General features: G+C 41.3%; 1 protein-coding gene and 1 long non-coding RNA gene across 12 annotated transcripts in view; both read right to left on the reverse strand.

Moving 5' to 3' along the window:
* The window catches only part of pcbp3 (poly(rC) binding protein 3), a 175,814-nt gene that overhangs the window by 17,570 nt on the left and 143,357 nt on the right, over nt 1-14,887 (reverse strand). The gene's annotated exons all lie outside the window — the stretch shown is intronic.
* LOC149972786 (uncharacterized) lies at nt 10,184-12,028 on the reverse strand. Its single transcript, XR_016490479.1, has 2 exons — nt 11,769-12,028; nt 10,184-10,798 (listed from the first exon to the last, which is right to left on the reverse strand). It is a non-coding gene; the product is annotated as an uncharacterized LOC149972786 (long non-coding RNA).

Below are 14,887 nucleotides of genomic sequence, written 5' to 3' on the forward strand. Positions count from 1 at the left end.
CATTTCATAACACTTTTCACAACACAAAGTTTGTGCCCTCAGGCCACTACTCTACTACAACATATTTACAATACAAAATCCATGTGTACGTGTGTAGAGTGCATGTCTTATCACACTCCCTGCTATTCCATAAGGTATATTTTAATATTTTTTTATCTGATTCTACTGCTTGCATCAGTTACTTGATGTGCAATAGAGTTCCCTGTAACCATTGCTCTATGTATTATTGTGCTTCTCACATAGTCTGTTATTGACTTGGGGATTGTGAAGAGACCTGGCATGTGTTGTGGGGTAATGATGAAGTCAATATCTCCATGCTGCCTTGTTTTGAGCCGATTGTAATTTCCCGAGGTCCCTCTTTGTGGCACCTGACCACCCGAGTGAACAGTAGTCCAGGTGAGACAAACTAGGGCCTGCAGGACCTGTCTTGTTGATAGTGTTGTTAAAAAGGCAGAGAAATGCTGGCTTTACTCAAAGCCAGTGGCATGTTATTAGTAAAGATTGAAAAAAGTTTGGGGCCTAGACAGCTGCCCTGGGGAATTCTACCTGTACCATGTTGGAGAGGCTTCCATTAAAGAACACCCTCTGTCTTCTGTTAGACAGGTAACTCTTTACACACAATATAGCAGGCGGCGTAAAGCCATAACAAACGTTTTTCTATCTGAAAGACAATGATCAATAATATCAAAAGCCCACTGAAGTCTAACAAAACAGCTCCCACAATCTTTTTATCATCAGTTTCTCTCAGCCAATCACCAGTAATTTGTGTAAGTGCCCTGCTTGCTGAATGTCCTTACCCACAAGCGTTCTGTACACTCACTTCCGTCATCATGAAGTGCTTTGAGAGACTAGTCAAGGACCATATTATCTCCACCCTACCTGACACCCTAGACCCACTCCAATTTGCTTACCGCACAAATAGGTCCACAGACGATGCAATCTCAACCACACTGCACACTGCCCTAACCCATCTGGACAAGAGGAATACCTATGTGAGAATGCTGTTCATCGACTACAGCTCAGCATTTAACACCATAGTACCCTCCAAACTCGTCATCAAGCTCGAGACCCTGGGTCTCGACCCCGCCCTGTGCAACTGGGTACTGGACTTCCTGACGGGCCGCCCCCAGGTGGTGAGGGTAGGTAACAACATCTCCACCCCGCTGATCCTCAACACTGGGGCCCCACAAGGGTGCATTCTGAGCCCTCTCTTGTACTCCCTGTTCACCCACGACTGCGTGGCCACGCACGCCTCCAACTCAATCATCATGTTTGCGGACGACACAACAGTGGTATGCTTGATTACCAACAACGACGAGACAGCCTACAGGGAGGAGGTGAGGGCCCTCGGAGTGTGGTGTCAGGAAAATAACCTCACACTCAACGTCAACAAAACTAAGGACATGATTGTGGTCTTGAGGGAACACCCCCCTATCCACATCGATGGAACAGTAGTGGAGAGGGTAGTAAGTTTTAAGTTCCTCGGCGTACACATCACAGACAAACTGAATTTGTCCACCCACACAGACAGCATCGTGAAGAAGGCGCAGCAGCGCCTCTTCAACCTCAGGAGGCTGAAGAAATTTGGCTTGTCACCAAAAGCACTCACAAACTTCTACAGATGCACAATCGAGAGCATCCTGTCGGGCTGTATCACCGCCTGGTACGGCAACTTCTCCGCCCACAACCGTAAGGCTCTCCAGAGGGTAGTGAGGTCTGCACAACGCATCACCGGGGGCAAACTACCTGCCCTCCAGGACACCTACACCACCCGATGTCACAGGAAGGCCATAAAGATCATCAAGGACAACAACCACTGAGCCACTGCCTGTTCACCCCACTATCATCCAGAAGGCGAGGTCAGAACAGGTGCATCAAAGCAGGGACCGAGAGACTGAAAAACAGCTTCTATCCCAAGGCCATCAGACTGTTAAACAGCCACCACTAACTTTGAGTGGCTGCTGCCAACACACTGACTCAACTCTTGCCAATTTAATAATGGGAATTGATGGGAATTGATGTAAAATATATCACTAGCCACTTTAACTTCTTGCTCCTACTTGAGACGCAGATGTCTCAACTAGGCACCTGGAAATGCAAATGCGCTACGCTAAATGCTAAATGTACTCGTTAAAACTCAAACGTTCATCAAAATACACTTGCAGGGTATAGAATTAAAGCTACACTCGTTGTGAATCTAGCCAACAAGTCAGATTTTTAAAATGCTTTTCGGCGAAAGCATGAGAAGCTATTATCTGATAGCATGCAACACCCCAAAATGCCTGAAGGCGACGTAAACAAAAGATTTAGCGTAGCCGGTGCTACACAAAACGCAGAAATAAAATATAAAACATTCATTACCTTTGACGAGCTTCTTTCTTGGCACTCCTATATGCCCCATAAACATCACTATTGGGTCTTTTTTTCGATTAAATCGGTCCATATATACCCAAAATAGCCATCTATGGAAGCTGTGTAATTCAGAAAAAAACATAGTTTTAAAACGCAGCGTCATTTTTTAAAATTATAAAAGTCGACGATAAACTTTCACAAAACACTTCAAAATACTTTTGTAATCCAACTTTAGGTATTAGTAAACGTTTATAATCTATCAAAAAGGATCACGGGGCGATGTGTATTCAATAGCTCCTCGTCTTCAAATCAATGGCCGAAAATGTGCACTTCAAAACATCCTGGCGGAGACCGGAAGAAATGGAATCCAGTTAGTTGGTTTTACCAACAAATAACTCCCCGATAATGACGACAATGGCGACATCGTGTGGAATCTGTAGGAATTGCATGCAGGTCCATAATTAATTTTGTGCCCTTTTAACAATCCATGAAAGTGACGCATGGATATTATTTTTAGCTTTCAGTGAGCAGTTTTTCTTGCGCTTTTCGATGAAACACACGATCTGTTATAGTCACAGCCGTGATTTAACCAGTTTTAGAAACTTCAGAGTGTTTTCTATCCACACATACTAATCATATGCATATACTATATTCCTGGCATGAGTAGCAGGACGCTGAAAAGTTGCGCGATTTTTAACAAAATGTTCGAAAAAGGAGGGGGTAGGCTTAAGATTAAACAATGCTACTTAATATAATGTTTACATACCCTACATTATTTATCTCATATGTATACGTATATACTGTACTCTATATCATCTACTGCATCCTTATGTAATACATGTATCACTAGCCACTTTAAACTATGCCACTTTGTTTACATACTCATCTCATATGTATATACTGTACTCGATACCATCTACTGCATCTTGCCTATGCCGCTCTGTACCATCACTCATTCACATATCTTTATGTACATATTCTTTATCCCTTTACACTTGTGTGTATAAGGTAGTAGTTTTGGAATTGTTAGCTAGATTACTCGTTGGTTATTACTGCATTGTCGGAACTAGAAGCACAAGCATTTCGCTACACTCGCATTAACATCTGCTAACCATGTGTGTGACAAATACAATTTGATTTCATTTGATTTTATTTATGTTGTCAATTTGCGTACGGTTTAATTGCATTGTATATGGTCAAACAGTATTTTTTCAGAAGTTTACTAAGGGTTGGTAACAGGCTCAGGCAGTAAAGGGGGCTTTACTATTCTTGGGTAGGGGAATTACTTTTTCTTCTCTCCAGGCCTGAGGGTACACACTATCTAGTAGGCTTAGATTGAAGATATGCAAATAGGAAAGGCAATATCATCCGCTATTATCCTCAGGAATTTTCCATCCAAGTTATCGGACCTCAGGGGCTTGTCATTGTTGATAGACACAATCTTTTTTTCACCTTTTCCAGACTCATTTTACGGAATTTAAAATTATAACGCTTGTCTTTAATAATTTGATTAGTTATACTTGGATGTGTAGTTTCAGTGTTTGTTGCTGGCATGTCATGCCTAAGTTTGCTAATCTTGCCAATGAAAAAATCATTGAAGTAATTGGTTTTGTGATGAATGAGCCACTATCCTTGTGTTTTGTGATGAATGAGCCATCTGATTCAATGAATGATGGAGCTGAGTTGACCATTTTGCCCAAAATTTCATTTAATGTGCTCCAAAGCTTTTTACTATCATTCTTTAAATCATTAATAAAGTTTCATAGTATAGTTTCTTCTTTTTATTCAGTTTAATCACATGATTTGTCAATTTGCATTACATTTGCCAATTGGTTATGCAGCCACACTTATTTGCTATTCCTTTTGCCTCATCCCTCCTGCTCTAGTTTTGTCTTATCTTGATTATTGTTCAGTTGTGTGGTCGAGTGCTGCAAGGAAAGACCTAGTTAAGCTGCAGCTGGCCCTGAACAGAGTGGCACGTCTTGCTTTTCATAGTAATCAGAGTGCTGATATAAATATCCCATAACACACAGTATGACTTAAGTATGATCCCCAGTTAGAGACACCGATAGCCAGCTGCCTCTAATTGGGAATCATACCAAAACATCAACATGTAAAAAAACAACTAGAACCCCACATAAAATATAAACTAGACTAAACCCCTAGTCACACCCTGACCTACTCATAGAAATAAAAGCTTTTTTTATGGTCAGGACGTGACAGTACCCCCCCCCCCCCCCCCCAAAGGTGCTGACTCCGACCGCAAAACCTGAAACAAAAAGGGCGGGTTAGGGGGAGTGTCTAGCTCTGGTGTGGTGCGAAGTCGCGCTCTTCCCGCGGTTCCACCAGCATCGGGGGTGCTCTGGTGCGGGACGAAGAACCCGCTCATCCCAATGATCCAACCATGGACCCAGGCTGAGCACTGTGCCTGGACTGGACCTAGGTGCAGAAGAAGACTCCTGCCATGGAGCGGGACTGGATGCCGTGTCTGGACTGGGTATCGACACAGAGGAGGGCTCCTGCCTTGGAGCTAAACTGGACGTCATGCTCAGACTGGGCATCGGCGCAGGAGAAGGCTCCGGTCATGGAGCTGGAGGTTCCGGACCGTTGACCGTCGCAGGAGGTTCCGGACCGTTGACCGTCTCAGGAGATTCCGGACCATGGACCGTCTCAGTAGGTTCTGGGCTGTGGACCATCGTTGGAGGTTCTGAACTGTGGCCCGTCGCCGGAAGCTCTGGACTGGGAACTGTCGCCGGAAGCTCTGGACTGGGAACTGTTGCCGGAAGCTCTGGACTGGGAACTGTCGCCGGAAGCTCTGGACTGGGGATCGTCCCAGGAAGCCTGGTGCATGGAGCCGGCACTGGTGGTACCGGGCTGGTGACACGCACCTCAGGGGAGGCGCGAGGAGCAGGCACAGGACGTACCGGACTGGGAGGCGCACTGGAGGCCTGATGCATGGGGCCGGTACAGGTGGCACCGGACTAGTGACACACACCTCAGGGCGTGTGTGGGGAGCAGGCACAGGACGTACTGAGCTGTGGAGGCGTACTGGAGACCTGGTGCGTATAGCCGGCATTAATTGTAACGGAAATGTAACACACTTCGCACGGCACGTGCGAGGAGCTGGCACAGGACATACTGGGCTGTGAAGGCTCACTTTCTCACAACTTTTGCCATTTCCTTCCTGACAGTCTCTGGTTCCAACCTCTGCTCAGTTGCCAGCTCCATGTGCCAATCCCCCCCCCCCCCCAAAAAAATTGGGGTTGTCCTTGGGCTTTCTGTAGCCGCGAACCCTGTCGTCATCGCTGTCCTCTATTATCTCCTTCCGTCTGTTGCCACGGAAGGTTTTTGCATCTCCCCATCACTTCTTCCCATGTCCAGAAATCCTTTATCTGGTGAACACGCTGCTTGGTCCTGGTTTGATGGGATATTCTGTCACGTTCGCTGTAATGAATATCGGACCAAGGCGCAGCGGATGTTGAGTTCCACATGAGTTTATGATAAAGTGAAACTGAACAAAGACAAAAACAAATAAACAATAAACTAACATCGAACCGTGACAACAGCGATGCTACGTGCACTAACTCAAAACAATATACCAAAACAAACAGGTGGAAAAAATGCTACTTAAGTATGATAGCCAGCTGCCTCTAATTGGGAATCATACCAAAACACCAACATAGAAAAACCAATGAGAACCCCACATTGAAAATATAAACTAGACTAAACCCCTAGTCACGCCCTGACCTACCCTACCAAAGAAAATAAAAGATTTCTATGGTCAGGGCGTGACAAGATGCAATAAATACATATTGATGATTTCATTCCTGTGCTGTTTATAACTATGCTGATAAGTCGAATGAGCCTGAAGCAGGTTGCTGTCATGATCGTCGTAAGAAGCGGACCAAAGCGCAGCGTGTTGTGAATGCATAATTTAATAGATGGCGAAAAACACGAAGAAAACTGTACAAAAACAAATAACGACCGTGAAGCTATCATAAGAACTATGCTGACACAAGCAACTAACATAGACAATCACCCACAAACAAACAGTGAAACCCAGGCTACCTAAGTATAATTCTCAATCTGAGACAACTAATGACACCTGCCTCTGATTGAGAACCATACTAGGCCGAAACATAGAAATTCCAAAATCATAGAAAAACAAAAATAGACTGCCCACCCCAACTCACGCCCTGACCATACTAAATAACGACAAAACAAAGGAAATAAAGGTCAGAACGTGACAGTTGCAGGCATTGGTTACAGTTTGAAGCTTTTTCTTGATTGGGCGGCTTGATGAAAGCCAGTCAATATTTAAATCACCCAGAAAAAATTACCTCTCTGTTAATATCACATACAATATCAAGCATTTTACACGTTATACAGATACTGACTGTTAGCACTTGGTGGTCTATAGCAGCTTCCCAAAAGAATGGGCTTTAGGTGAGGCAGATGAACGTGTAGCGATATTACTTCAACAGTATTTGACATTAGATCGTCTCTAAGCTTTACTGGAATGTGGTTCTGAATATAACCATGTATTGCTACCACTGTATCATCAGAGGTATTATCTAAGTGAGTTTCAGAGATAGTCAGAATATGAATGTCATCTGTTACTAGAAAATTATTGATTTCATGAACCTTGTTTATTAAGCTACATTTTTGCTCAGGTTTTTGCCTGCAGTTCTGTTATACTCACAGACATCATTCAAATAGTTTTAGAAACTTCAGAGTTTTTTCTATCCAAATCCACTAATCATATGCATATTCTAGCTTTTAGGACTGAGTAGCAGGCAGTTTACCCTGGGCACCTTTTTATCCAAGCTACTCAATACTGCCCCCCTGTCCCAAATAAGTAAATGCGGGCAATATTTAGCACTTTTCTGGGATTCTTGATTGTTTTCATTGCTTTACTGGGAAGCTTAGCAGAAGTAAACATGCTCATGTTATTTGTGTTAAGTGTAGGGTGAGCTGCACACAGTGGAATTCCTACTAGGGCACACCGCCTCAGTGGTAACAGTATAACTCTGGTTCAAAAGCACATGATTACTGCATACAATAGCTGTCGGATCAGCAGAGGCATTCAGGGCAGTTAGAGGGACATAATTTAGGTAAATACCATTGTGTCTACCAATGCCCCTGGGATAATTTATATTTGCTAAAGCATTATGACAATTTAGCAACACAATGGTAGGGATTAACTGAGCTGGGCTTGGGTCATTGATAAGACATTGTCTCATCGCAGCCTTATAATCCTGTGAAAGGATCCAGGAACTAAAATGATTTTGGTGGATCCCATCCTCCTTATTAAACAAGCTTTTTTTACAGAAGATATCAAAATTGTCAATAAATGTTACACCCACAGAGCTGCAATTGTCAAGTAGACAGTTATGGAGGGCTACAAGTCTGCTGAAACATTCAATGCCATGATTTAGGGAAGGCACAGGGCCAGATATTATGGGGTGTTTGTTGGTGTCATGCAGAGACCCAGTCAGTTCTTTAAAATCCATCTTCAGCTGTTCTGAGCTGCCCTTTATAATGTCATTGAATGCCACATGAACTATGATAGACTCAATTTCCCGATGCAGGTTTAAAATGTTTGGGAGGTGTTTATTGATGTACTCTTGCTCCTGGATAGCATAATGTTTTTGCTCCAGGGACTAAGACATTTCTCACCATTGAACTGCCCAATACATTGACCGGAAAAGGGGATGGAAAAATCCACCCACTCCTATCCCTCACACAACTCTTGGAACATTTCACAGGCCCAAGAGAAGCAGAATAGCATACACTCGCAGCTCCTGGCGATAGGTCCAGACCTTCCACTGCATGCAGAGCCCTGTCAGATCCAGAGAGAGGGAAAGGAGCCGAACTCGACGACGAAGCCTCTATTGGAGTCAGTATAGTTGGAATCAGCACAGCTGTTGCAGACACAGGCAGTCCCAGCGATGAAGGAGCAGGTGATCAGGCACCAGGGTGGCAAAGCTATTCTTCATGTCGATCTGCTCCGGACCTCTCGCAGACACTCTAGTCCATTTAACATGCCGCTACCTTTGGTTTTCACAACTTGTGACATGGCACCAGCGCTCTTTGGAACAATCCTCTTGCTGTTGAAAGTCTATTCCACTACAATATTTAGGAGAAGCATATGGAGACGACATCCTTGGCAGGCAAGTTCCTGGTAGCATAGGCCATTTGAATTGGGACAGATGACAAGACGGGGATACATCTATCAAACCAGAGCGGTGTCCAGCCACAGGAGTTGAGAATGAGAAATTTGCATTTTCCCCATAAGTTTGCGCAGAATTTAAATTTGGTTGCTAAGGATATCTACCTCATTCCTGAATCCTGAAATCCTCCGGTACTCCGGATTGTCAATATTGTCCCGGACAAGAGCATAATAACCACAGCTTCTACAGCGGTGGAAACGTTCATAAGCTATTCCAGGTGAAGGGGGCTCCATTGCAACCTAGCTAGCTGTCTAGTTGGTAAACATCTAGTCCAAACCAGCAGGTTTTGACACAAACATTTATGAACAAAATAAAACTTCTGAAACAACAGGCAAAAAGAACAGGTCGAGGTGCAGAAGGTATCTGAGTTCATGACAGTCATATTTTTTGGCCTACCACTTTGCGGCTGAGCCGTTGTTGCTCCTAGACGTTTCCACTTCACAATAATAGCTCTTACAGTTGACCGCAGCAATTCTAGTAGGGGCAAAATTTTTAAGAACTGACTTGTTGGAAAGGTAGCCCCCTATGACGGTGCCACGTTGAAAGTCACTGAGCTCTTTAGTTAGGCCATTCTACTGCTAATGTTTGTCTTTGGAGATGGCTTTGTGGTCGATTGTATACACCTGTCAACAATGGTTGTGGCTGAAATAGCCAAATCCACTCATTTGAAGGGGGTGTCCACACACTTTTGTATAGATAGTGTATTTATATACAGCCCTGATTGGCTGATATAATTGTCTAGAGCCCACCGCTACCCCTTTAAAAAAAATATTGTAACAAAGGCCCATGGTATTCAACCTGTCATTTGGGGCTGGAGTTGGACCCTGAAAGTGACAAACTTCCACAGGTGTGTAGGCTACGTTATTATTCAAATAAAAGGCATGCACATCACACATCTTCATTTGCTATATCATTCTTGTACTGTTTTCAATAGGTCACTAGAAGATGCAGGACCAAAACGTTTGCTATGTGGGCCATCCTGGCTTTTACTCTTCATTGCAGAAAGCCATGATTATCTACAGGGCAGACTCTAGGCCTCTGTGTCTCAGAGGTCAAACACAGTAAGTTATAGTTAGAACTGAGACACAGAGGCCCATGGTATAGTCTTCAATATCATCACAAAGCCTAATTAATCATTCGAAATAGACATTCTGATGATACTATTTAAATTTGTCTAATGAGTAAATACTCTTGAGTTACACATTTTGGAATGTTTCTGTGTTGAAAGAAAATAAAGAAACCAGATTGCAATAAAAGGTTGTTGTCATTCTTCATATATTTTTCTTATTTATTTGCATAACATACTAAACAGATCGTAAACCATGTTATAATGAAAGTCAAAATCATGGTATGTAAGTATTTTCAAGTTATTGTTTTACAACTCAAGCTCTTCAAAGTATAACTCATAGTAAATGTATTTAGATTATGATTCATTCAAAATAAGGAACACCTGTTTGTGACTGATTGTACTTTTAAAACATTTTTATGGAATTTTCCATAATCTGTTTCTTATCCAGATAGTAAATTAAACACACATTTGCACCCAAGCAAAGTCAAAGTCTTACATATGATAAGGAACGACATACACAAGTAATATAATATTAACAAAACAATTACTTTATTGAAAGAATAAGGTTAGGGGAATACATTGTCTCATTCAAACCTAGAAACAAAGTGCAAGTTGCATCACTATTAGAACCATAAAATATCCACAACTACCTGCCCTCGCATTGGGATACCACAAAAGCAATCCACGTCATATTCTCCTTTCTATCTTTCCTGTAACAAAGACAACCATTTCTAGAGCAGTCCTCAAGTACATTTAAGTTTCACTCTTTCTGTTCTGACATTCAGCCAAATGTTAGCTTGGTCTTCGATCTGTTTGTGCTATATGTATAGCCAACTGCTGTGGTAACATGGCATGCCAACTGTCATGCATCCGAAGCACGACAGCATAAACAGATCTGGGACCAGGCTAGAGCATTTTTACGACCTGCACCACCAGCTTGGTATGTACAGCAGCCACCTCCAACAGCAACAACCTAGGAGGATTGGGGGGAACCAGTTCAGCTGCTTCTCTGCCAGTCAATGTTTATCTGTCTGTCCTTTGTGTGTGTCATACTCTTCATCATCATCTTCATCAAGTAGCTTCTCATCAAAAGCATCTTCTTCCAAGAAGTCCATGACCTCATGGTCCTCCCTCAGTGATGATCCTTTAGCACATAAAAAGGGGACTATCAATGGAAGGCAATTGTGTCACAAGTTATCAACCTGTTTGCAAGGTGACAAAGTTAAATTATATAATCTTAAGGTTTTCACTTGAACATTGGAGAAAACATGTAACATAATTTAATATCTGATAGTCCATAACTGAAATATGATAATGTATGCCTGTAGCGAGTCCTCCTAGACCTCCAGTCCGAGTTTTCATGAATTATATTATCTATCTATCTATACATCCATTATTGCATTCAACAGCCAGAAGGCTTATTATTTTTTAGGAATCACATCACAAATAAACATCAACCTTGTGAGATATCTAGCTAGCTAATAATAATAATAATAATATAACCTCTCTCTTTCTTCTGTCTTGCAGGCCAGTTTGTTTTTAGCTCTAATGACAAATACTTTTCAAATGGTAAATTTCAGCTATTTATTTTGTATAGTCAAATAAATAGTCAACTAAATCAAATAGGCTACATTGGTCTGTTGTGGGTGACTGACTGACTGCAGCTGGAACAACAGTCAAAAGCCTATATAGCTAGCATTAGATAGCTCGAAGACTTTACTAGCTAGAAATCTAGACACTTTAGTGGCCTGGAATACAATGACATTGGTAAAGTAGGAAACAACTTTGCCATCATTATCACGTCGTCAAAGTTACTTTAGAGAGATGCCATAGCGAGAAAAGTTAATCAAAAATAGCTAGCAAGGCTAACTTTAGCTAGCTAAAATCCGGTCTGACTCCTGTTCCTCAATCTTAGCAAGGTAGCTAGCTAAAGTTATACTCCGTCTAAAGTAAAACTGGCAACATCACAGTGATGACAAAATGTTTTCCTACAAATTATTTGCCTCCTTTAAAAATGTAATCTGTTTTCTAAGTCACAATATTGTGAAGAAGCATGCAACCCACGAATAGCATATCATTTACTTACTAAATAAAAATAACAATGTAATACTTACTTCAGGAATGTTTGCTACTGCTGTTGGTTTCAAGATCCATGTGACATAAAGATAGAGCTGCTGGAAAATCCAGATGTGTACCCAGCCTGATTTGGAATGCAGTCTGATGTGTGCTGTGCAGATGTGGAGGTTCAGACTGAACTTCTCTGACACTTGATTATAACGCCAAATAAGACAAATTGATTGTTCGGATGGAAGACTTTGCAGTATGGCTATCTTTGCACTGTCTCTCATGCTTTTGGGCGGGACCAGCACCAGAACTAGGAGGAAACAGTATATGCAAATGAACGATGAATGTTCATTAGTCTATTATAATCAGATCAGTTTACACAGAAAGGGCATTATCAGGGTTATTTCGACTTCATGCAGATGTAGGATCTTAATTTGATCACCCTGTTGCAGGAATACTTGTAGTGTATTTGAGGATTTAAAAGGATTCTGAAGTTTGTAATTTCCACTTTGAAATTTCAGACTTGATTTTCCGACACACAAAATGTATCAACCCCTACAAATATTAGTTATAATCAACATAATAATTCAAATTTCATGTTGCTGCAGGATTATTCTCCTGCTGTAACAAACTGGCCCAAATTAAGATCCGTATTGTGGAAATATTTCATATAAAAAACAAGGAAATCACATTTTGGCTGCACTGGGCCTTTTACGACTAGGGGGCGATATTTACATTTTTGGATAAAAAACGTTCCCGTTTTAAACAAGATATTTTGTCATGAAAAGATGCTCGACTATCCATATAATTGACAGCTTTGGATAGAAAACACTCTGACGTTTCCAAAACTGCAAAGATATTGTCTGTGAGTGCAACAGAACTGATGTTACAGGCAAAACCCAGATAAAATCCAATCCAATCCAATCAATCCAATCCAACCGCCTCATGCCAATGACTCCTTATATGGCTGTGAATGAGCTACGAATGAGCTTACGTTTTCTACGTATTCCCCAAGGTGTCTACAGCATTGTGACGTCTTTTTACACATTTCTGTTGACGAATAGCCGTAAGGGACCACATTTAGCAAGTGGTCACATGACGTCTCCCGCAGAAAATCTTGCGTAAAATACTGAGGTAGACATTTTTCCAATCGCTTCTTATGAGAAACCAATTGCCTCGATGGATATATTATCGAATATATATGTTAAAAACACCTTGAGGATTGATTCTTAACAACGTTTGCCATGTTTCTGTCGATATTATGGAGCTAATTTGGAAAAAAGTTTGGCGTTGTAGTGATAGCATTTTCCGGACGATTTCTTAGCCATGCATGATGAACAAACGGGAGCTATTTCGCCTACAAAAATAATATTTTTGGAAAAAAGGAACATTTGCTATCTAACTGTGAGTCTCATCCCACGTTCTTCAAAGGTAAATGATTTAATTTGATTGCTTTTCTTATTTTCGTGAAAATGTTGCCTGCTGCCAGCAGAGCCTAGCATAGCATTATGCCATGATAAACTTACACAAATGCTTGTCTAGCGTTGGCTGTAACGCATATTTTGAAAATCTGAGATGACAGTGTGATTAACAAAAGGCTAAGCTGTGTCTCAATATATTTCATTTGTGATTTTCATGAATAGGAAAAGTTTCTAGGGGTATTTATGCCTGCTGCGTTATGCTAATTCGTTTGAGGCTATGATTACGCTCCCGGATCCGGGATTGCTAGTCGCAAGAAGTAATAACAAGTCATGTTATTTTTTCTCTCAAAAAGATAAGGATCAACATTATTGGCTCCTGTTTTGTATGCCTCACCTTGCAAGGATAAGCCTTTTTCTAAAATGCTATATGAGATTAGAGAACACATTGGGAGGGATCTTGACCATTCCTCAATGCATAATCTTTCCAGATCCTTGCTATCCTTTGCCTGCTGCTTATTGACTGCTCGCTTCAATTCAAACCACAGCACTGGGCAAAAACGGTGAATATTAGGGGATATATTTATATATTTCCAGATATCTGGCATTTTATTAGATATAAGGTGCTCCAGATACATATGTCCTTTTAAAACCCTTAGTCTAAGCCGGCGGTCATACCAAGATGGTCATTACCAAAGATCATTTAGTTTTTTGACTTAGAATTTTAGGACCTCTTTAGATATACATAAAAATATGAAAACATTATTTGACGAAACATTGAATTTGGCCTTACTGCCAGTAGCCCATAGAAACACGTTGAATAACACATTCATACATGGAACCACAGATAGTCAAAAAATACAATAAAAAGGACGTTTGTTCTGAAGTGTCTGTCCTATATCTGAGAGATATAAAAAAGATCAGGAAATGATAAAACAAAAATATTTGACACAACCTCTTTTTTTTAGGAACTAAACTACTTCCATAGTGTATACTTCAATACTTAAAAAAAAATGGTACCGGGCTACCTTCAGATGAGTCTTGTGAGGCTTGCGGGCATCCTAGAGCAAACCGACATGTATGTGTTTGTGAGAGTCTCACCTTCCATAGTGGGGTCATAATACTGTAGTTTGTGGGCCAAACCGTTCAGACACTACTGATGTTATCATGAGAAGACCGATTTTTCAGGATGTCTCATGGTCTGACAAACACAGCTGCAGCTCTGCTGCCTTTCACCACATATGTGGATGTGGTGTATTGAGACACAGCACATGCAAAAAAACATACCTGCGGCTTCAACAGAATTATTTTTATGGGGATTTTTTTAATTTTGGTAATTCGATTTTCACAGATGCGCGAACATCGAATCTAGGGAGTTTAATTTCATATACGGAGATAATGGTAATGGTAATGGGACAGTTTATACATACATTCAATCTGGACCTCCAAAATCTCCCTGCTACCATTTTAGTCCAGGGAGATATCTGGGTTGAGATACGTTCAAGACACGCACCTGATGAGCATGCATATTTGTTGATTATTCAAACTCCGGGTGTCAACATGCAGACAAATCTAAGCCTTTATACTCAGGCATGAACAAATCCACGTTTTCAGAAATGCATCATATCTGTTCATACCTGATCATTTATGTATCTGTATTTCTCAAAGAATTCATATTTTCAATAGATATCATTAAAATATATATATGATTTACAAATCATGTAATGTTTCATCCTTGTATGTCTCTGCTA

This window comes from Oncorhynchus mykiss, chromosome 22 (genome assembly GCF_057628025.1).
Source record: "Oncorhynchus mykiss isolate SJ-2025 chromosome 22, ASM5762802v1, whole genome shotgun sequence".
Taxonomy (NCBI): Eukaryota; Metazoa; Chordata; class Actinopteri; order Salmoniformes; family Salmonidae; genus Oncorhynchus; species Oncorhynchus mykiss.